A 23,570-nucleotide genomic window follows, 5' to 3' on the forward strand; every position below is an offset into this window, starting at 1 on the left:
CCTATCAAGGATCCAGTGATTCATATCTGTAGTACCATCACCTCTTTATTACAACACATCATCATATGATCATATATATATACATACGTACCTTGCCCTCTAGTGAGGGCGCGATGAACAATGTAGTGGAATTGTGCACGATTACTATTCTCGGCCCGGGCGTGATGAAATAAATATTACAGCATACACGAGTAGAGTAGTGAGAAACAAAACACAATTTAAATCATTATTGAAGACTCAATGAAGTCATCAGGTGAATCATCCCTAGAGATCAGGGCAGAAAGCATCTGACGTATACCCTCTAAATGTCACTAAGGACTATGTAAAAGAGAGTTTTGTAAATCTTAGACTTATACCAGTATGAAAATTATTATAGCAGTCCGAGCGTTGGTTATCTCAGAGCCTTTTTTTTACGAAAAAGAGCTTAGTCAAATCAATCGTTATACAGTTATATAGAAGACTCGAGGATTAGGAGTTTAACTACTTTAAAAGTCTAAACATCCAAAAGTGATTCAGATTCCTGAAGTCATATTCAGAACCTAAGAGTGAAGTTGCCCCGAAGCTTTCATTATCCATAGCCTACATTGAAGACATGCCAAAAGGAAGAGAAAACATAGGCTTTACATACCTATGTCAAAAACATGCCAAAAGAGAGCTTCACATACTTGTTATGTGTTACTTCTTATCCTGTTCGTCTCATCATCATTTAAACCTAAGTAACATAAAATAAATACGAGTATTAACAACCCTTGGCTTTCCAGCACGTTAGGCTACCCATAAGTATTCATAGAACTCAACCCTTCGCTCACTTTCTTGACTAGTTCCTTAACTAGTTAAAGAGTTAACGAAAATCGGGCAGCATCTCCCCTATAATATACCCTATCCGAATTCCCCATTACATACCTAATTACTAAATCCAACCAACAACAACAATCTGCAGCTTATCTACAAGTAAAAGATGGCGACATTACACAATATTAACTCCAACCAACTTGCTGAAAATTACAATACCAAAATAGGTTTCTAGTCGTTATTTCATAAGGACTTTAATTATATGAAACGAGGGGTCGTTTGGATGAAACCAGAAGTATCCACACCCCTTTTAGAACACATTTATTCCCTGTAACGAATCCTCACACACCTGCAGAAGTACACCACAAACACAACACTTTACTTCGACGACAGTTCAATTATAGCCATTCCAAATTAGTTTGTTTTGAACGTCAAGCATTTCTCTGACATTTCCATATTTCCATCAACATATAGGGAGTATAAAATACTCCATAAAAATACCATAAAGTCCAAATTTAAAGGAGAAACCTTACCTCACCCGAAATTGGCCAAACTGCCAAATTGCAACTCGGAAACTTTTCAGACTTGCTGAAATCACGCGGACTGCTTGTTATCCATTTGGTTCTGCTCCAAGCCATGATTTTTCATTATTAACACCTTCATATAATTTACAAACCATTACCAAAACGTGGGATAATATAATCAAGCCATACCTTAACAAACGGCTTCCCAAACTTTCTAAAAATTAACTTCGGAAACTTCCTTAACGTGCTAAATTATGGACTGTTTGTGCCACTTCTCCGCTGCCCCAAATTGGAATTTCCTGATATAAAACATCATTATACAACTTTTCTATACCTTAAATAATTAATTCTCAGAACGAAATTGGGCCTTACCTTTTCGATGGACCAAACCCGTAACCCTCTCTTTTTGGCTTTCTAAGTTTTCCTTCAACTTTTTCTTGTTTGTTCCAAGTGTAAATCTAAAAACATGATTCCGTAGGCATACTAATACACATATATACACCTCCACATGGTTAAGGAACACCGTAGGTAAGTAATTCATGGGAAGAAACTTGGAAACTTACCTTAATTTTCTCTTAAACCATGGCTGCCTCCTTTTGCTCTAACGTTTTGTCTCTTCTTTGGCTGCTGAAGTTTTGGATAAAAGACTTGTCTTAAGAGTCATAAAACATAAATATATGGGCTTACTTGGAGGTGAAAGGTTTTATCCCCCTAGGGTGACACGTGTCCAGCCGTGATTGGGCCACAACATCTATGCAACCAATTAGGGGCTGCCATGTGTCCTTGGTGGAGCCCACCCCCAAGTAGGTGGGTCACCTACTTGACCCCATGCAGGTGGGTCACCTGCTTCCATGTGGAACCTCCCCATGCTGCCATGTGTCACCTCTTCTTTCTGCCACGTGTCATTCTCCCCACCTCCACACGGGTTCGTAATCTCGTCTTATTTTAAGAACCCATGTAATCCATGCGATGCAAACTTGGTATGTACTCCAATAGCTCACGTATATAATACTTCTAACTTAGTAGCTTACGTAGGTAAATCAAGTCCTACGATTCATTTCTTGGCCTCCAACTCATTCCGGATTCTCACGACTCTATTTCCTACCTTCCCTCTAATGGGGTATCACATTCTCCCTTCCTTAGAGTCATTTGATAGGCTCACATGATAATGTCTAAGGAACTTAAGAGACATTCTGAGTTTAAAAGTATGGGGTGTAACATCCTTCCCCTATTTAGAATATTCATCCCCGAATGTTAAATAAAACTTCCCTTAAGACTTTATACTATTTGTAGGGAGATTCTTTGTTATTGCCATAACACATATTTACATCCAAGTACTTAGTATACGAGTTTCAGGAGTTGGGGTTACCTGTAGACATTAGGAATGGGTACGAATACTTGTGTTTTATGTCCTCTTTAATTTCTTAGTTCATCACCTTTTCTGGTTTTGGTTTTGCCACAGTATCTTGATGGAAGGCACGTCTTTAGTCTACAATCTTCCAGTTTGCCGATCTAAGATGGCGATAGGTTGTTCCTCGCAGGATTCCATTTCCTGGACATCATCTATGGAACATACCTTGGGTGGCTCGTTAGTACCCTTGCGAAGCATCCCTATCTGATGGACTGGGTGTGTAGCTTCCAAATAAGGTGGTAAGCACAACTTAGCGGCCACTTTGCCCATCTTACGAGCAACTTGATACATTCTAATATATTTTGGGTTAAGTTTCCTTTTTTTGGGTGACCCTGTTGTGAACATCCAACCATCAATTTGAACTTTGTATGTCGATGTCGATTATCTGTATATCATTTCTGCCGACTCTAGGCTGTTAGTCAATAGCTTGCTTAATCACGTCGGGGCCTTTTAGCTTAGTATTTCTAACATCGACCCATCTAATAGGGGACTTACACGTCTTTCTCTACCAGTCTTGTACGGAGCCATTGGGATACTAGAGTACTAATTATTATTGTAGGCAACTTGATAAGTGATAGATAATCATCCCAGCTATTTTCAAAGTTAACAACACCAGATCATGACATATCTTCTAGCGTTTAAGTGGTATGTTTTAGCCTGGTCATCAATTTCGAGGGTCAAGTAGTGTGCGAAGACTTATCTGTCTTCCCAGTTTCTTCGCGGACTAATCCTTGGTAGTTAATTGTAACTTGGGCTCCTTCGTCTGGGATAATAGCTTTGGGGACTCTGTAAGGTCCTTTCCTTCTTTTACCCTATAATTTTACCTCTTCTCGGATGAGTAGGTACCCTTTGATTGAAGGAGCATGGGCTAATATCATTAATCCCTAGGTAATATTCCCTCCAAAGTCATCTATCGATGGATTGCAAAGTGAGTTTTGTAGCCCTGGTCATATTGTGGAATTTTCAACCTCGAGTATTACTTCCTATCTTCCGTAAATGACATCAACTAGTACCCTTACCTTTTGGGTTGTGATTTTTTGTCCTTAGAGCTGGATGCCAAGTGGTGTCGAAATTCCCTCGCCCACTAGCCCATATAGCCATTCTGTGGTTTGCCACTCACTAACTGGTACTATGTTGAAGAACTGTGGCATTCGAGTGCGTCATCAGTTAGTAATTAGCTAATCCTTCTTGTCTTGCTTAAGTACTTTTTACAATACCCTCAATGTAACGTATAGTACCCCAGGAATATAATCTCATGTCATTTCTCCGCCGCTAGTTTAGAATCTTCCATCTCGCGCGACCACACCCGCACTAAATTCTACCAGAATTTAGAAGTTAAGCATGCTTGGGCAAGAGAATTACTGGGATGGGTTACCTCCTTGGGAAGTCCTCATGTCGCGTTTCATGGTAATCCTTGCAATAATGTGCGGGGCACTCAACTTATTCCAAGATTTATCTTAGCGTCATCTCATCAGTCTTTATGTGTTGCCTTGCCCTTTCCTTTGTTAACTTGTAACCGGTATAGGGTAGATCATTAGTTCCACTACGACCATGTCCTTTTTTGGTCATTTTGGTTTAAATCCTCCTACTATATTCCCCCCTTTTTGTATGCACCCATTCATTGGGGTTGGCTACTGAGAAACGCTAAAGTTCATTCATATAGTGACCTTTAGAGCCACTTTGAGTTCCGTCTATCATTAGCAGGCATAGTTTTAAAGGAATTTGACATATAAGCTTGCCAATCCTATAGTAACCAGTTAATCCTGTCCGTCTTATTTAAATCATTTCACAATTTGTTTTCCTTACCCCCACTTGTAACCTTCTTGACACATTCTCGTGTCATTCTTTACCTTTACGAGAATATAAGAGAGTGCAAGAAATACCTTGTCGCACCTCTTTCTATTTTCTTATTTACTCCTTGCTCATCTTATCTCCTACCATATAAGGCTTGCTATTTCTTTTCCTTGGTTATTTATCTATCGCAATATCCTTTGCGACTAACTCCACATCCAACATGTGGCTTTTGATCTAGCATGCTGTCATTATCCTTCGTAGTGTCCCTTGAGTTATTCGATATCCTTTTATTGGTATATTCTTTTGCTTTTATACGTGCCCACCTTCTAGTGTTATATCGTTCAGGGTCTCATCAAAACTTCTTAACGCTGTCTTACGTACCATTCTGACTTCTATCCAATTACTGGTGGTTTCCAGATCTTTCTAACTTGGTTCAGCAAGGGATCTTATTTTAGTTTAAACATCCATCTCAAGTATGTTTCCCCATCAATTGCCTCCATCTTACCCTTGCAGTTCTCTCACTTGCTTCCCCCCCTTTAGAGGGTACTTATACTTTTACCTGCTTATACCTTGCTCTATCTCTGTAGGTCCAATCTCAAATTCGTCCGGTTTCCTTCCCTAGTCTACTTGGTACTGTATCATGTCCCCGTCTTTCTGCATATTTTTTTGCCAACCTGATTATCCACGTATGGAACCTTGGATAAATCACGAGGCGACAGGATCCTTCCCATATATAGTGCGACACCTCATTTATTAATCTATACTTAAGTAATGGGACCCCTGGAACAACTCGCCTAAGGCCACATTTTACTTATCTTCATCACAATTTAACTAGTACTTGTAGTGGTTCCAATTTCAATTAGGCAGTGCTAGTATTCCGATGATAACTGTTCAAGGTTCTTTTGAAATAGTAGCTTTACCCCAACCTATATCCTTTATTCCTTGGGGTGAATGTAGGTTACACTAACTATTTCTTAAGTTTGCCATCCTCATCCCTTAAGAGTTCCACTATTTTTGAGGCGACATTGTGTACACGCGTCATTTCTTTATATCTTAAGCTCCATGCTCTTACTGCGTACTCAACGCAGGCTTTTGACTTAGTTAGCATCTACCAAGTGCGCCTTATTAGCGGTCTCACTTTGTCCCCGTACTACTATAGCACACTTTTAAATTCATACTCATATTCAGTGCTTGACATCTCTTTGAGGTGCTTCTATTTAGAAGTTCTTTCCCCAATTAGTCGGTGGAGAACTATAAACTACCATAGTAAACCATTTTCCAACCATTGTCGGGAGAAACTAGAATCCTTTAAACATCACAGTACTTCCTTCTAATACTTGACCTATCTAGTCTCCTTCTGAGTTTATCTCGAGTTATGAACAACTTATCTAATTTACAATTAGGAGTTGGGGGCTTGGTACTTTCAAAATGATTGAAGCTCAATTACTGGACATCTTACCCTTCAACTTGAGCTTTTTTTTTTTTCTACAACAAAATTACGGCTGGAGATACTGGTCTGAACTGTACTGCTCAGACAGACTTCTGTTTCTCTGAAATAAACTTCCCCAAGTAAAAAGGGTATCCCTTATTGAATACCTGAAGGGTACCTCTTATCAACAATATGAAGAGTGCTTCTTACAGCTTTAATTTAGCATAATATGGGTACTTGGTATCAATTTCCAAGACATGTTGTAAAGCTATGTTTTATTCCTTTTTTCTTGTTTTGGTAAAATTTCGGCAGAGTTTTCTCTACACATCTTACTATCCCACAACCGTCACGAAAAAATACCAGCAATGCCTTACATGGCCAACACACACACATATATATATATATATATATATATATACATATATATATTCATATTATCTCATAGCCACACAGGGCATTCAATATCATATTATATCGTAGCCACACAAGGCTTTCAACGTCAACAATAATATAAAAATACTGGGACTTACCTCGTATGTCCAACTTCAAACTGCATCTGTTGCACTTTTTGTCTACTTTCCTTTCAGGTTTCAACTTTACATTTCAATATTAGTTCAATACCTTACCCAACGGATATATTATGTGCCTTTACTTTACATACCTACGTGCTTCGTAATGTCCCATATCGTCAATTACCTCCTTCTGTTGGTGTCGTCCTTCTGTTAAGATCCAAGGTTAGTATAAGGAATTGTCCTATGACTCGGATCTATAGCACGATCTCAGATGTGAAAAAAGCATAACATCCTAAATATCCTGTAGCTTCTTATTTATGGATGTGGCGTGCAAGACATCGATAATCAAGACTCTACTAGACACGGTCTATAGATAATCCAAGGACGAACTGCTCTAATACCACTTCTGTCATGACCCAACCCCATAGGCCGCGATTGGGGTCCGATTTGAACCCACATATACATGTCTTTCAGCTATGGTCAAGTCGAACTGTAATTAACATAATACCATGCAACAAAACCCTATTGGGTGATAATATTTTCATAAACCAGTAGCCTCTTTCATTTGTATCACATCATGAAAGGGCACGTAAGCCGACGAGGCTGCCATAACATAATAATATATATCATATATCACGTAGACCCAACTGAATCAAATTGACATACACAACCCACATATATATGTCTGCAGACTTCTAACAATATTAATGACAACATATGGCGGGACAGGGCCCCCGCCGTACCCCTGAATAGACTAAACAGTTCTATACATCAGTGGTCAGTGCCAAAAACTAGGCTCCGATACAATGGAGCCTCTTCCAGCTGAGCTGAGCGGGATCCTATGAGGACGGACTCCCAAACTTGTACCTATACCTGCAGGCATAAAATGCATCCCCTCCCTGAGAGAAGGGGGTCAGTACCACATATGAACTAAGTACGTAAAACATAACATAACACAACTGGAAGCATATCTGAAATAGAGAAGTAGGGGGTAAATTATCAAATCAACAACTTATACCTGGGAAAGTAAAATAATGCATGCTCAAATTTTCAATATAGCCGGCCCTATCAGTGATCTGGTGAATCATATCTATAGTACCATCACCTCCTTATTAAAACATATCATCACATCATCATATATATACATACGTACCCGGCCCTCTAGTGAGGGTGCGATGAACAATGCAGTAGAATTGTTCACGATTACTATTCCTGGCCTGGGCACAATAAAAGAAGTGTTACAGTATACATGAGTAGAGTAGTGAGAAACAAAACACAGTTTAAATCATTATCGGAAACTCAATGAAGTCATCTGGTGAATCATCCCTGGAGATCAGGATAAAAAGTATCTAACGTATACCCTCTAAATGTCACTAAGGACGATGTAAAAGAGAGTTTTGTAAATCTTAGACTTATACCATTATGAAATATCTTATAGCAGTCCGAGCGTTGGTTTTCTAAGAGCCTTTCTTTTTATGAAAAAGAGCTTAGTCGAATCAATCGTTATACAGTTATATAGAAGACTCGAGGATTAGGAGTTTAACTACTTTAAAAGTCTTAACATCTAGAAGAGATTCAGAGTCTTGAAGTCATATTCAGAACCTAAGAGTGAAGTTTCCCCGAAGCTTTCATCATACATAGCCTACATCTAAGACATGCCAAAAGGAAGAGAAAAGATAGGCTTTACATACCTATGTCAAAAACTTGCCAAAAGAGAGCTTCACATACCTGTTACGGGTTACTTCTTATCCCGTTCATCTCTCCGTCCTTTAAACCTAAGTAAAATAAAAGCAATACGAGTATTAACAACCCTTGGCTTTCCAGAACCTTAGGCTACCCATAAGTATTCATAGAACTCAACCCTTCGCTCGCTTTCTCGACTAGTTCCTTAACTAGTTAAAGAGTTAACGAAAATAGGGCAGAATCTCCCCTATAATATGCCCTATCCGAATTCCCAATTACATACCTAATTACTAAAGCCAACCAACAACAACAACTTTCTGCTTATCTATAAGTAAAACATGGCGACATTACACAATATAAACTCCAACCAACTTGCTGAAAATTACAATACCAAAATAGGTTTCATGTCGTTATTTCATAAGGCCTTTAATTATATGAAAAAAGGGGTCGTGTGGTTGAAACCATAAGTACCCACACCCCTTTAAAACACATTTATTCCCTGTAATGAATCCCCACACACCTGCAGCAGTACACCACAAACACAACACTTTACTTCGACAACAATTCAATTATAGCCATTCTAAATTAGTTTGTTTTGAACGTCAAGCATTTATATGACATTTCCATATTTCTAGAAACATATAGGGAGTATAAAAAACTCCATAAAAACACCATAAAGTCCAAATTAAACGGAAAAACCTTATCTCACCTGAAATTGGCCAAACGGCCAAATTGCAACTCGGAAACTTTTCAAACATGCTGAAATCGCGCGGACTGCATTCTATCCATTTGGTGCTGATCCAAGCCATGATTTTTCATTATTAAAACCTTCATATAATGTAAAAACCCTTACCAAAATGTGGGAGAATAGAATCAAGCCATACCTTAACAAACGGCTTCCCAAACTTGCTGAAAATTAACTTCGAAAACCTCCTTAACGTGCTAAAAGTTGTGGACTGTTTGTGCCAGTTCTCCGCTGCCCCAAATTGGAATTTCTTGATATAACACATCATTATACAACTGTGCGTCATCCCCCTAGGGTGACATGTGTCCATCCATGATTGGGCCACCACATCTATGCAATCAATTAGGGGCTGCCATGTGTCCTTGGTAGGGACCACCCCCAAGTAGGTGGGTCACCTACTTGACCCCACGTAGGTTGGTCACCTGCTTCCACATGGCACCTACCCATGCTTCCATGTGGCGCCTCCTCTTTCTGCCATGTGTCATTCTCCCCACCTCCACGCGGGTTCGTAATCTCATTCTATTTTAAGAACCCGTGTAATCCATGCGATGCAAAATTTCTATGTACTCCAATAGCTCACGTATATAAGACTTCTAACTTAGTAGCTTACGTAGGTAAATCAAGTCCTACGATTCATTTTTTGTCCTCTAACTCATTACGGATTCTCACGACTCTATTTCCAACCTTCCCTCTCACGGGGTATCATATTTTCCCTTCCTTAGAGTCATTTGATAGTGTCATAGCTTATCCAGCTCACATGATAATGTCTAAGGAACTTAAGAGATATTTCGAGTTTAAAAGTATAAGGTGTAACACCAACTTTTGGTACCGACCATTGAAGTATAGATTTATGTGTTCAAGGGTACGGCGGGGGACCTGTCCCGCCTTATGTTTCTATTTTTTTACTCTTAGAGGTCTGTAGAAATGTATGTGGGTTATATATGTATATGTGAAAAGTTGTGCCTATATGTTACGATAGCCTTGTCGGCTTATATATATTTTCTTACTTATTGGCATGCTATGACTCAAATAGGAGACAAATTTCTTTATAGTAAGCAAGGGTACATGCGAGTGTCCAGTTCGGACACCCATCACGACCTACAGGGTTAGGTCGTGACATTAAACTCCTGATTCCTTGATGAATCTTTGGTTAGGTATTCATCGACTCTCAGTGGTGGGTTGACGTGTTATAGTTTTGAAATGGTTCGGTTCAAGTCCGGGAAATATTAATAGTATTGAAGTTCTTTTGGTTATATTCAGTTTCTTTTAACTATTTTTGCATCTATCGGGCTTATGGGAGTCCGTGCAGTTGGTTACTCTTTATTTGTACACGAGTGTACCCGTCGGGTTTATGGGAGCTCGGTAGAGTTATTTATATTTTCTCTATTTGTTTCTAGTACGCTCATGTACATACAACCTTTATTTCTCTTCTTGTCTTTGGTTTTGATTACTTACTTGCATTTCAACTTATTTGCATTTCAACTTACTTTTCCTTATCTTGGTCAATCGACCTATGATGCCTACTGAGTACCTATTGTTTTGGTACTCATACTACACTTTGCATCTGTTTTCATGATGCAGGTCTGAGTACTAGCTACCAGGTTTGATTTGAGCTAGTTGCGATCATGATCGGAGGCGAGGGTGAGCATATAGCATCCTGGATTTACCCGTCTCCTTCTGCATGTAAATCCATTTTGAGATAACTTTGTTTCCGTGGTCCATTTTTTGTACTTGTACTTATTTACTAGCAACTCTGTACAGGTAACTGTCAGGTTCTGGGAGGAATTTATTTTTGTTGTATATATTTAGTTTCTTCCACCTATTCATGTGTGTTCCTGTTATTTTCACTACCGTTTTAGATAAGTTTATTGGTCTTCTACCCTGATATCCCATTACTTACAGTTCCAGGATATAGGCCGGCTTGCCTACTGGTTGTTCATAGTAGACGCCATCATGACCTGAGAAATTGGGTCGTGACAGTCTCTCTCCCTTAGCTTTTTTTCTTGTAATTTACTTTGTCTATTTGTATCAATAATATATTTGATCTTTCTCACCCCCTTGTTTTACTATCTCACTCCCTTTTAAGTATTATTTCCCTTGAATTTTTGTTTTATGTATTTGTATCAATTATATATTTCCTCTCCCCCCATACACACTCACTCTCCCTCTATAACCTTTTTTTGTATTTTGTTTTGTGTGTTTGTATCAAATGAATATTTGTTTTCTCCCCCTCAATTTATATTTTTAAATTCTCTTTCTCTCTTCTTATCCCTCTATGATATTTTTTTTGTATATTTGTATTAATTTTATATTTTCTTTCTCTAGCTCTCCCTCCCCGTTCTCTTTTTAGTGCCTCTCTCCAGTTTTAGCCTTTTTCTTACATTTTTATTTATTTGTTTATTTCAATAGTATATTCCTCTCTATCTCTCTCCCTCTCTCTCTCTCTTTATCTCGCTCTCCCTCTCTCCCTCTATAACCTATTTTTTGTATTTTACTTGTGTGTATGTATCAGTTGTATACATTTCCAGTCTCTCTTTCTTCACTCTGTAGCTTCTTTTTCATTTATTTTAGTTTTTCTGTGTTTGTATCAAATGTATAATTTTTTTTCCTCCTCTTCCTCTTTTTCTCTCATTGCCTATCTCCTGATTAACCTTTTTCTTATATTATGTTTTGTCTGCTTGTATTAATTATATATTTATGCACTGTCTCTCCCTCTTTCTCTCCTTTTATAACATCTTTTTTGGAGTTTTCTTTTTCAGTTGTAATGAACCCTCTAGGTTATTTTCTCAATTTCCTTGTATTTTTTTTATATTTAGAGCTTTCCTATATCTGTCCCAAGTTCCTTTTATTTTTATGAACATTTTTGTGTTTTGAAATTTGTTATGTTTAAATATTTTAATTTGTCAAAACATCAGGTAAATAGCCACAAAATGTGATTTTGATAGTTCTGCTAGCTTTGGAATGAAAACTTTGGTCTAGTAGGACCTTTGGTTTGGGTCCCAAGGTTTTCAAATTCATTTCGTGCTACCTTACGAGATTTGGCAAAAATTAAATAATGTGGTTTGGGACCACATTTTATCAAAATGACTTATGTTGAGTTTGGAATGTTGTCTCTAGTTGTGTATTATATTTGGTTTGCGTTGGTGGTCCTCCAAATAGTTTTTGAGGGTCCATTTGAGACTTGGGATATTTAATACCAAAAGTTGATACACCAGCTGCTAGTGCAGCTGCTCATGCAGATAAAAGACTTGCTTCATCGGAGTGTTGGCCACTCCTGCAAAAGATAAACATATCAGCAAAACACTCTCCTAAAGAGCTTGGTAGCTTTGGCAACCTTGTGCCTGCAATGATAGATCCTTTCCAGCAAATGTGACCTATTTTTTGACCAATGCTCTTACAGAGCATTTCTTGCTTGTCCAATGCTACTTCTGCATAGCTTGGACTGCTAGTGCGACATTGCTAGTAGTTTATATCTCTCCTAATCTTTGGAAATCTAAAACATTGGCCATCCAAGTGGATCTAAGAATAGGAACTTACTAAGAAGAATATAAAAATCATATATTTGTTTCATAAAGACCATGCCAAAGAAAGGAAGATAGCTTCATATTTTTTTACTACTCTCCATCATATAGAAAATTTGAGATCTATAGCTCTATTATTATGGAAGTTCTAACATTAAAAAGTAGATAAGAGTCATACATCATGCTCGGAGCTTTATGGATGGGATAACCCCCCAAAATTATATCATGCAATACTTATCTCAAAACATTCCAAGAGAAGGAAGGGGTAGCTTTACATACCTATGCCAAAAACATGCCAAGAGAACGAAGGTAGCTACACATACCTTTTATGGATTACTCTTAACCACGTTCGCCTCGTCGTCTTTTGAACCTATTTAAAATGAAAGAAATACTAAGGTTAATAACCTTTTGCTTTCCAATTTCCAACTCTACAACCAAGTATCCATAGGAATCATTTCCTTATCTATTTCCCTGGACTAGTTTATTACTAGTTTCGAAGTTACCGGAAATCGGGCAGCATCTCCCCTATAACTTGCCCTATCCAAACTTTCAATTACATCATTAATTACCACATCCAACCAAAATCAACAACCAGAAGTATATATACAAGTAAAATCACCTCAACCTTATACAATATAAACTCCAACCAACTCACTCAAAACTACGATACCAAAATAGAGTTTTTAACCTTTGTTTCGTAAAACCCTTAACCATACAAAATAGAGGGTCATGTGGCTGCAACAAGAAGTAACCACACCCCTTTTAGAACACTTTCCAGTGCTGAAAAACTCCATCTATCTAGCTGCAACTGCAACACCACAATCACAACACACTACTCGACTTCGATTTGACTATAACAACTTCAATTTAGTTTGTTTCTAACGTCAAGCTTCCTTATGCAATTTTTCCAATTCCAATATCATTTAAGACATGTAATATACCTCATAAAAACATCATAAACTCCAATTTAAATGAGAAATCTGAAACTCGCCAAAACTCGCCTCGGAAGCTCTTCTAGCGCAGCTGAAACTTCATGGCTGTTGGATATCCTTTTGGGGCTGCTTGAAACCATAAATTTACATTAATAACACATTTATACCCTCGTGGTATACCCTATATAATTAATTCACATAATAAAATTGGAGAACTTACCCTTTTTTTCTCTAACCCGTGGCTCTCTCTTCTCTAGCTCAAGGTTTCTCTTCTCTTCTTTTTTTCTCTAGAAGTTTGTAGATAAGAATGAATTTAGTTGTAGATACGAATGAATCATAAAATATATATATAGGCTACCTTAGGAGGGTGACACATGTCAACCCCTAGGTTATAACAAGTGTCAAGCGCTAAGTGGTGACACGTGTCAAACGCTAAGTAGTGACACGTGTCAAGCCCTCATTGGGCCACCACATCCCCTCCTCCAATCCGGGGATTCCATGTGGCAGGTAGGGTCTACCCCTTGCTCCAGATACTGCATCATGGCACTTCCAGCTGCTTCCATGTGGCACTCTCTCATGCTGCCATATGTCACAATCTTTTCCTCCTCGTGGGTTCGTAATCTCATATTACTTTACGAACCAATGTAATCCTTGCTATGTAATCTTGGTATAAAATCAAGTAGCTTAAGAATGTAAGATTTTCAAGTTGGTAGCTTACGTACATAAGTCAAGTCCTACGACTCATTACTTGGCCTCCAACTTTTTCCGGATTCTTATAACCATTTTTCCAATATTCCCTACTATGGGGTGTCACATTCTCCCTTACTTAGAATTGTTTGGTAGTTTTATAAATTATCCGGCTCATATGGTGAATTCTAAGAATCTTAAGAACCTTTCAAGGTACAAAAGTATGGGGTATAATACTCTTCGCCCCTTTAGAACATTCATCCTCGAATGTTAACTCGTCGTATAGGGTTTTACGAGGATTTCAGGAGTTCTCTATTACCACTGTCTTCCAATACTTTTAGGAATTTAGACTACCTTTGGATATAAGGAACAATTACAAATATCTCTTCTCTACCTCTCTATAATATATCTAAAATATTATAACTATATTGTCCTTATTGAACCCTTATTCCTTTTACCACGTACTTACTCACTTGTCCATATATGTAACACATACATATTCATAGGTTGCATAACCCTACTGGTACAACTTCTATGAGGTAGAAGTAGTCTTTTTATCTTAGGGTTCATTCTGCTTCACTTATCTAATTCACCTTGAAACTCGCTTGTCCCATCTTATCATACTTCTTTCTTTACTTTTATTCACTCCTTGCTCTTATCACTTCCAATCATAGGAGGCTTGCTGTCCCTTTTCCTTGGTTATTTATCTATTGCAACATCATTTATGACCAACACTATAGCTAACATCTTATCTTTGGACCCCGCATGGTATCGTTATTATTCACATGATCTATTGAGTTATTCAATACCCTTCCCTAGTTGTACCCTTTCTTTTTTTATACACACCCATCTTCTAACGTTATGTCGTGTAGGGTTTTGCCAAAAACTTGTTGACACCGCCTTAAATACCATTCTGACTTCTATCCCATTATTGTTGGCTTTCAGACCTTCTAGCTTGCTTCAGCATGGGATCTTCTTAAAGTTTAAACATCCATGTCCGCTACATTATAGTATCCATTATTTCCATCCTGTCTTTGCATTCTTCTCACCGGCTTCCTCCTATAAGGGGAGGGGGCTACTTATACCTTTGTCCAATCTCAAAACTCATCCAATCTCTTTTCCCAATCCGCTTAGTATCATATCATGTCCATCTCTTTCTTCATCCTTTATAACATGATTCTGTACATACGAAACCTTGAATAATTCACGAAGTAAAAAGAACCTTTCCATACATAGTGCGACATCTCATCTATTAATCTGTACTTGCGTAATGTGACCCATAGAACAACTCATCCACGGCCACACTCCACTTATCTTTATCAAAAGTTAACTAGCACTTTTAGTCATTACAATTTCAATTAGGCAATACTTGTATTCTAATGATAATTGTCCAAGGTTATCTTGTAGGTGTAGATTTATCCCAACCTATATCCTTTGTTTCTTAGGATGAATGTATATTGCACCATTTATTCCTTAAGTTTACTGTCTTTATCTCTTACGGATTCCACTATTATCGGGGCGATGTTGTGTGCACGTACCACCCCTTTATACCTTACACCCCTTTCCTTTACTGTGTACCCAACACCAGCTTTTACTTTTCTTAACAATATACCAAGTTCGCCTTAATCAGGGCCTTACCTTATAACCATGTAGTCGTATTGCACTTTTAAGTTCTTATTGTACGTTCCCCTTTTGTTCCGTATCTGCATTCATTTAATCATATCTATCTTGGGTGCTTCCGTAGATTTCTCTTATCATTTATCCCGTCTATGTCTATCTTTTATTCCTTACAAGAGGGATCTTATACTACCTATGTATTATTCGAAACACATTACTTCCACATAATTATTTTTCTCATTTCCAAAATGTATTCTGTCCATCCATCTTTATTCATATCATACCAATCATTCCTTAACAACCATTCTATCTCGTTGCTCATCCTTCTACAGCTTGGTCTTTCATAGTTCCATCACTTTTAGCATTCGTATCTTTGGCTACACATGTCATGACCTATTGTTACACTGTCATCTTGCTTTCTTCTTGCTTACTACTTTCAGTTAATCTTTCTTTGTTTGTTCTCACTATCCTTTCCGTTATCGCATAAACTTTATTCACAATTTTCCCTACGGAACTTGATAAGTCTTTCTTATTTGTTCCATAGCCCACTTTTCTATTTCACACTTACCCTTATATTCTTATTACACGGACTACATCCTATCACTAGCCACTTTCTCACTAGGTTTTACTTATTTTCATAACAATCCTCGTTATATTCACATCATATCTTATTCGTATTCCACCTCATAGTATAACACTTCTTAACCTTTTTCATGATTCTTACTATGGGTTACTTACCCTTCTTAGTTAGTCTTATCCTTAATATCTCCCAAGCTGTCCTATTAATACTTCATATCCCTCACAATTTTGTTTCCTTTGCACTCTTGTCTTAATCATATTGTTACTCCTTTTAATTATAGTTCGTCATAGTTTATACCGGTGTATCAATTCTTTCGGTGCCTTAATATATCATTCTATCCAGAACTACCAGTCTCCTCTAAATCATCTCCCTAGGGTCACGAGTCTTTTCCAACTTTGGTTTACCATATCAATATCGACCTCCTAGTTTCTATTGCCATTAATTCAGCAATTAACTTATTTCTCAAGGTCAACTATACTCATGTTTTACATCCAAATCTCATCATTATTGTGGGCACGACCCTTCAAGACATAGTACAACCCTGTATCTCATTCTCTTTTTATTTCTAGGAAAATTTAGGCAGAGTTTTCTATGTATTTCTTACTATCTCAAACCTTTACGCAGAAAATACCAACAGTGCCTCATAGGGCCAATATGTATAAAGATACATATATATGTATCATATCATATCATATCGCAGCCACACAAGGCGTCCACAATAAATAGTCCCCTGTTACACCTTCATGTCTACTCTTCCTTTCACTTTACAACTTTACATTTCAGTTCTACTTTAATACCTTACCCAACATATATCTTTTGTGCCTTTGCTTACCTGCGTGCCTTGTGACTTCTAATATCGTCAGTCACTTCCTTCCGTTGTTGTCATCCTTCTGTTAACATCCAAGGTTAATATAAGAAGTTTTTCTATGAATTGGATCTATCGCACGATCTTAGATATGAAAGAAATATAGTATCTTAAATGTCATGTAGGATGCTATTTATAGATGTGGCACACAACATACCGATAAACAAGACTCTACTAGAGACGGTCTGTAGATACTCAAAGAAAAGACTGCTCTGATACCATTTTTGTCACAACCCAACCCCGTAGGCTGCGACTCATGCTTGAGTTGGACACCCATACATACCCATAACCCTAATTAGCATATTAGAAGAATAAAAAGATGTAGAGATCAAGTAAGGTTGCTAGATAGCACACAAAAGCCGATAAGGCCATCACGAAATACAAAAGCCTAAAATATATACATAACCCATGGAACATATACAAAACCCACAACACAAGTTACAGACCTCTACAGAATGATAGACTAATCATATGATGGGACAAGGCCCCGTCGTACCCTTGACCAACGTGTATAAATATGTAATAGAAAAGTTAGTACCAAAATAGGGCTGCGGATAAAGGAGCACTGTCAAACAACAGAGTGTACGTCCTAGGCAAGTGGATTGGCAAATCGAACGTCTCTACCTGCGGGCATGTACTGCAGCCCGTAAAGACAGGGGGTCAGTATGGAAAATATACTGAGTATGTAAAGCATGGACTATAATAAATAAAGTCATAACCAGAGCAGAATGTGTAGAAAATGAGTGAAATATCTAGAATATCAAAATACTTATCACAATCACTGATAATGCATGTGGAGAAACATATGTCATATCCAGCCCTATTACGGGACGCGGTGAATAAAATATGGTAGCCATTCCGTCACCGGTGCCATAGCACAGCATAACTCTAGAGTAGGGAATATCTCTATAACAGATCATATCATATAACATGGCCATATTATATCATATCATAACATATTATCAGAAATAAACATATGTATACATGGCAAAGCATAACTCCATAACCCATGTACAGGGCGTACCTTCTCCCTCACATCAGGGCACGGCGAATAAGGCAGAGAAGTATGCACGATCATATATCTTCTAGCCCGGGCTTAATGAAGGTTGCGGCATCCACAAGTAGAGTAGTGAGAAACTAAATGCAATTTAAATCATATTTGAGACTCAATGGAATGATCAAAATGAGATATCATTCAAAAATCAAGACAAGTGCCATATCAAGTACCTTTTGAATGTTACTATGGATTGCATCAAAATAGAATCTCTGGAAATCTAAAACATTGGCCATCCAAGTGGATCTAAGAATAGGAACTTACTTGGAAGCATATAAAAATCCTATATTTGTTTCATAAAGACCATGCCAAAGAAAGGAAGATAGCTTCACATTTTTTACTACTCTCCATCATATAGAAGACTTGAAAGCCATAGCTTTATTATTATGGAAGTTCTAACATTAGAAAGCACATAAGAGTCATAAATCATGTTCGGAGCTTTATGGATGGGATAACCCCTAAAACATACATCATGCAATACTTATCTCAAAATATTCTAAGAGAAGGAAGGTGTAGCTTTACATACCTATGCCAAAAACATGCCAAGAGAACGAAGGTAGCCACACATACCTTTTATGGATTACTCTTAACCACGTTTGCCTCGTCGTCTTTTGAACTTATTTAACATGAAAGAAATGCTAGGGTTAATAACCTTTCACTTTCCAATTTCCAACTCTACAACCAAGTATCCATAGGAATCATTTCCTTATCCATTTCCCTGGACTAGTTTATTACTAGTTCCGAAGTTACCAAAAATCTGGCAGCATCTCCCCTATAACTTGCCCTATCCAAACTTTCAATTACATTATTAATTACCACATCCAACCAAAAGAAACAACCAGCAGTATATATTCAAGTAAAATTACTTCAACCTTACACAATATAAACTCCAACCAACTAGCTCAAAACTACGATACAAAAATAGAGTTTTTAATTTGTTTCATAAAACCCTTAACCATACAAAACGGAGGGTCGTGAGGATGAAACCATCATTACCCACACCCCTTTTAGAACACTTTCCATCCCTGAAAAATGCGATACAACAAGCTGCAACTGCATCACCACAATCACAACAAACTACTCGACTTCGATTTGACTATAACAACTTCAATTTAGTTTGTTTCTAATGTCAAGAATCCTTATGCAGTTTTTACACTTCCAGCCTCATTTAAGATATGTAATATACCTCATAAAAACATTATAAACTCCAATTTAAATGGGAAATCCAAAAATAGCAAAACATTGCCTCAAAAGCTCTTCTAGCACAGTTGAAACTTTGTGTCTGTTTGCTATCCTTTTGGGGATGATTGAAACCATAAATTTACATTACTAATAACTTTATACCCTCGTGGTATACCCTATATAATTAATTCAGGTAACAAAATTGGAGAACTTACCCTTTTTTCTCTAACCCGTGGCTCTCTCTTCTCTAGCTCAATGTTTCTCTTCTCTTCTTTTTTTCTCTAGAAGTTTGTAGATAAGAATTAATTTGGTTGTAGATAAGAATGACTTATAATATATATATATATAGGTTACCTTAGGAGGGTGACATGTGTCAACCCCTAGGTTGTGACACATATCAAGCGCTAAGTGGTGATATGTGTCAAGCCTTTATTGGGCCACCGCATCCCCTCCTCCAATCCGGGGCTGCATCTGTCACAATCCAACTCCGTAGGCCATGACTGGTGCCCGAATCGGGCACCAATACATACCCTTAGCCCCACATAGCGTGTTATCAGAACAAACAAAAGTAGATATCGAAAAGGGGTCGCTAGAGAGCGCATGAGAATAGATATAGCAGAAGAGGGCCATTAAGGACACAATGGAACACAAAGGCCAAAACATATATGCATAACCCACATCACAAGTCTACAGACCTCTATAGAATTATAGCCTAGTCATATGATGGGGCTGGGCCCCATCGTGCCCTTAACCAATATGTACAAATGTACAATAGAAAAGTTAGTACCAAAATAAGGCTCTGGACAAAGGAGCACTGCCAACCAACAGGGTGGATATCCTAAGCGAGCGGATATGAAAACCGAGCGTCTGTACCTGCAGTCATATAATACAGCCCCCAATGAAAGGGGGTCAGTACAGACAATGTACCGAGTATGTAAAGCATAGACTGTAGTAGGTAAAGCCATTACCAGAACAGAAGGTGCAAAAATGAGAAAAATATCCAGAATATTAAAATGCTTTTCATAACCACAGATAATATATACAGAAAAATATATGCCATATCGCCTTGTCGTCTCTTGAACCTATTTAACATGAAAGTAATACTATGGTTAATGACACTTCACTTTCCAATTCCAACTCTACAACCAAGTCTCCATAGAGGTCATTTACTTATCCATTTCACTTGACTAGTTCATTACTAGTTCCTAAGATACCAAATATTGGGCAACATCTCCCCTATAACTTCAACATCCCTGAGATTTTAACTCGGACACCATGTCAAAAACCATACCAACAAAAACAACCAGCATCATATATACAAGTAAATCACTTCAACTATACTCAATACAACTCCAAACCACTAGCTCAAAACTACGATGTCAAAATAGAGTTTTTAACCTTTACTTCACAAAATCTTTAACCATATCAAACGAAGGGTCGTATGGCTGCAACCAGAAGAACCCACACCCTTTTTAAAAAACTTTAAATCCCTGGAACACGCAACCCAACCAGATGCACCCGCAACACCACAACGACAACCCACTACTCAACTTCGATTTAACTTTAACGACTTCAATTTAGTTTGTTTCTAACGTCAAGCATCCTTATGCAACTTTTTCACTTTCAACATTATTTAATACATGTATTATACCTCATAAAAACATCATAAAATCCATTTCTAATGAGAAAATTTACCTTAACCGAAACTCGCCAAAACTTGCCGGAACTCGCCTCAGAATTACCTTTAGCGCGTCTACAACTTTGTGGCTGTTTGCTAACGTTTTGGTGCTTAAACAAACCATAAAATTACTTTAATAACACCTTCATATCATTATGGTATACCCTAGATAACTAATTCAAGGAATGAAATCAGAAACATACCTCTTTTCCTGTTCCTAAAACCGTTGGTCTCTCTCTTTCTCTCTTAAGGTTTCTCCTATCTTCTTTTGTTTCTCTTGAATTTTCTCTATTTGTCTTGAGTTTTATAGAGAAGTATGGAACTTGATGAGTCATAGGACATATATATAGGCTACTTTTAGGGTGTGACACATGTCAACCCCTAAGTGGTGACACATGTCAAGCACTAAGTGGTGACAAATGTCAAGCACTAAGTGGTGACAAATGTCAAGCACTAAGTGGTGACACATGTCAAGCCCTCATTGGGACAACACATCCCTTCCTCCAACCATAGGCTGCCACATCGAAGGTGAGGGGTCCACCCTTTGCTCCAGCTACTGCCACATGGCACTCTCCCTTTCTTCCAAGCAACACTCTGCCTTGCTGCTATGTGGCACTCTCTTATGCTTCCATATGTCACCTTTTTTTCCCTCTCGTGAGTTCGTAATCTCTTCTTCTTTTACGAACCTATGTAATCCTTTCTAGGTAAGCTTGGTATGTACTCAAGTAGCCTAAGTAAGTAAAATTTCCAAGTTGGTATCTTATGTATGTAACACATCCAAGGTAATGGCTTAGACAAGTAAGTCGGTTCCTACGACTCACTACTTAGCCTCCAGTTCCTTCCGGATTCCTATAACTTTATTTCCAATCTTCCCTACCATGGGGTATCATATTCTCCTTTCCTTAGAGTTGTTTGATAGCGTTATAGCCTATCCGGCTCACATGGTAACTTCTAAGAAGCTTTCAAGAACTTAAGAATCTTTCAAGAAACTTAAGAAGCTTTTAGAAGCTTTTAGAAACTTTAAGAAACTTTAGAAAACCTTAAGAAACTTAAGAGGCTTATGATCCTTCCATGAACCTTAAGAACCTTTCAAGAGACTTAAGAATGCGTTCCAATGTACAAAAGTATGGGGTGTAACATCTTTCCCCCTTTTAGAACATTCGTCCTCGAATGTGAACCAAAACCTTCCTCCGAATCTTATATCGACTATATGGAGAGTTTCTCTGTCCCATTGCCATAACATATACTTTCATCGAGCAATCAGAATCAGAGTTCCAAAGGTTAGAATTACTTGTAGATGCAGGAAATAGGTACGGATACTTGTGTTTCCTTTCCTCTTTCACTTTCCAGGAGGTCACCCATCCTAGTACTACTCTCGCCCAAGTACGCTTAACTTCGGATTTCTAATGGGATCCAGTGCGTTAGTGCTGGTATGATTATATCAATTCCTTAAGGTCTCCACCAATGGTTCCTCACATGGTCTCAGATACTGCGACTTCTATCTGTTTATTACTGGCCTCGAGATCCATCCATCCCTTATGGGATCTTGTTTGAAGTTTAAGCGTTCCCATTTACATATGATAGCGTCAGTTGATTTTCTATTACGCTTTTATTTCTATTATCCACTTCCCCTACTTTTAGGGTGTACCCATGTCATCCTCTATTTATTTTAAACTATTCACGCACAAATGATTCTGTTCCAACCCTTTAACATACTACACCATGTCTACACCTTCTGTTAGATCATCAATACTTTAGGTTGCCCCTGTAAGAAACTTTAGTACAATCACGGTGTGCTTACAAATCTTAATAAATAGTAAACACTCTAGCCCAAGTACTGGTACTCGAGTCATATATAACTAATGTAATAGTTTAACCGAAGCCACATTTCATTATCCCAATCAGTACGTTTCTAGTGCTTATAATCGTGTCCGATTCTCCTTTCAGGGGCACTTATACTATGATGACACGTGTTTCACATTTTGTTATCGCCTTTTTTTACCCAAAGGATACCACTTGTTCCTTTAATAATTTCACACTGCCTAAGTTATTTTGTAATTTTCCATTTCCTATCCTCGAGGGATCCCACTATTTCCAAAGTGGAGGTACATATACACAATACCCCTTTCTGCTTCATAAGCTTTCATCCTTATCGTGTACCCGATGCTAACTCCTAATCTTACTCATAATCACATTCTTTAGTTACTTCTTTACTAGGCTCTATGTACTTCCATGATGATCCTCATTATATTCACACTATATTCTGCTCATGGTCAATCCTGGAGGGTAATATTTCTTAACTTTTATTTACGATCCTTACTCTGGGCTAATTCCACCTGGTGGATCATGCGTACTTAACCCCTTATCCTTCCTCGTCATTATTATCCTTAATACCTCGCAAGTTGTCTTAAGACATTCATATCCATCACCATTCTTCTCACCATATCAGTATTGAACTTCTACTTCTCACCTATATTGCAATTAACTTATTTCCCAAAGTCAGTTGTACTCCTAGTTTAGTCGGATCTTATCGTTACCGTGGATACGATCTCTCAAGATATATT

At 37.9% G+C, this 23,570-nt stretch overlaps 1 pseudogene; it reads right to left on the reverse strand.

Annotated features, from left to right (window-relative positions):
- Positions 1–22,328: 22,328 nt before the first annotated feature.
- On the reverse strand, positions 22,329–22,450 carry LOC129888068 (5S ribosomal RNA; annotated as a pseudogene).
- Positions 22,451–23,570: the final 1,120 nt, after the last annotated feature.

The sequence above is a fragment of the Solanum dulcamara genome, chromosome 4 (assembly GCF_947179165.1).
Source record: "Solanum dulcamara chromosome 4, daSolDulc1.2, whole genome shotgun sequence".
Taxonomy (NCBI): domain Eukaryota; kingdom Viridiplantae; phylum Streptophyta; class Magnoliopsida; order Solanales; family Solanaceae; genus Solanum; species Solanum dulcamara.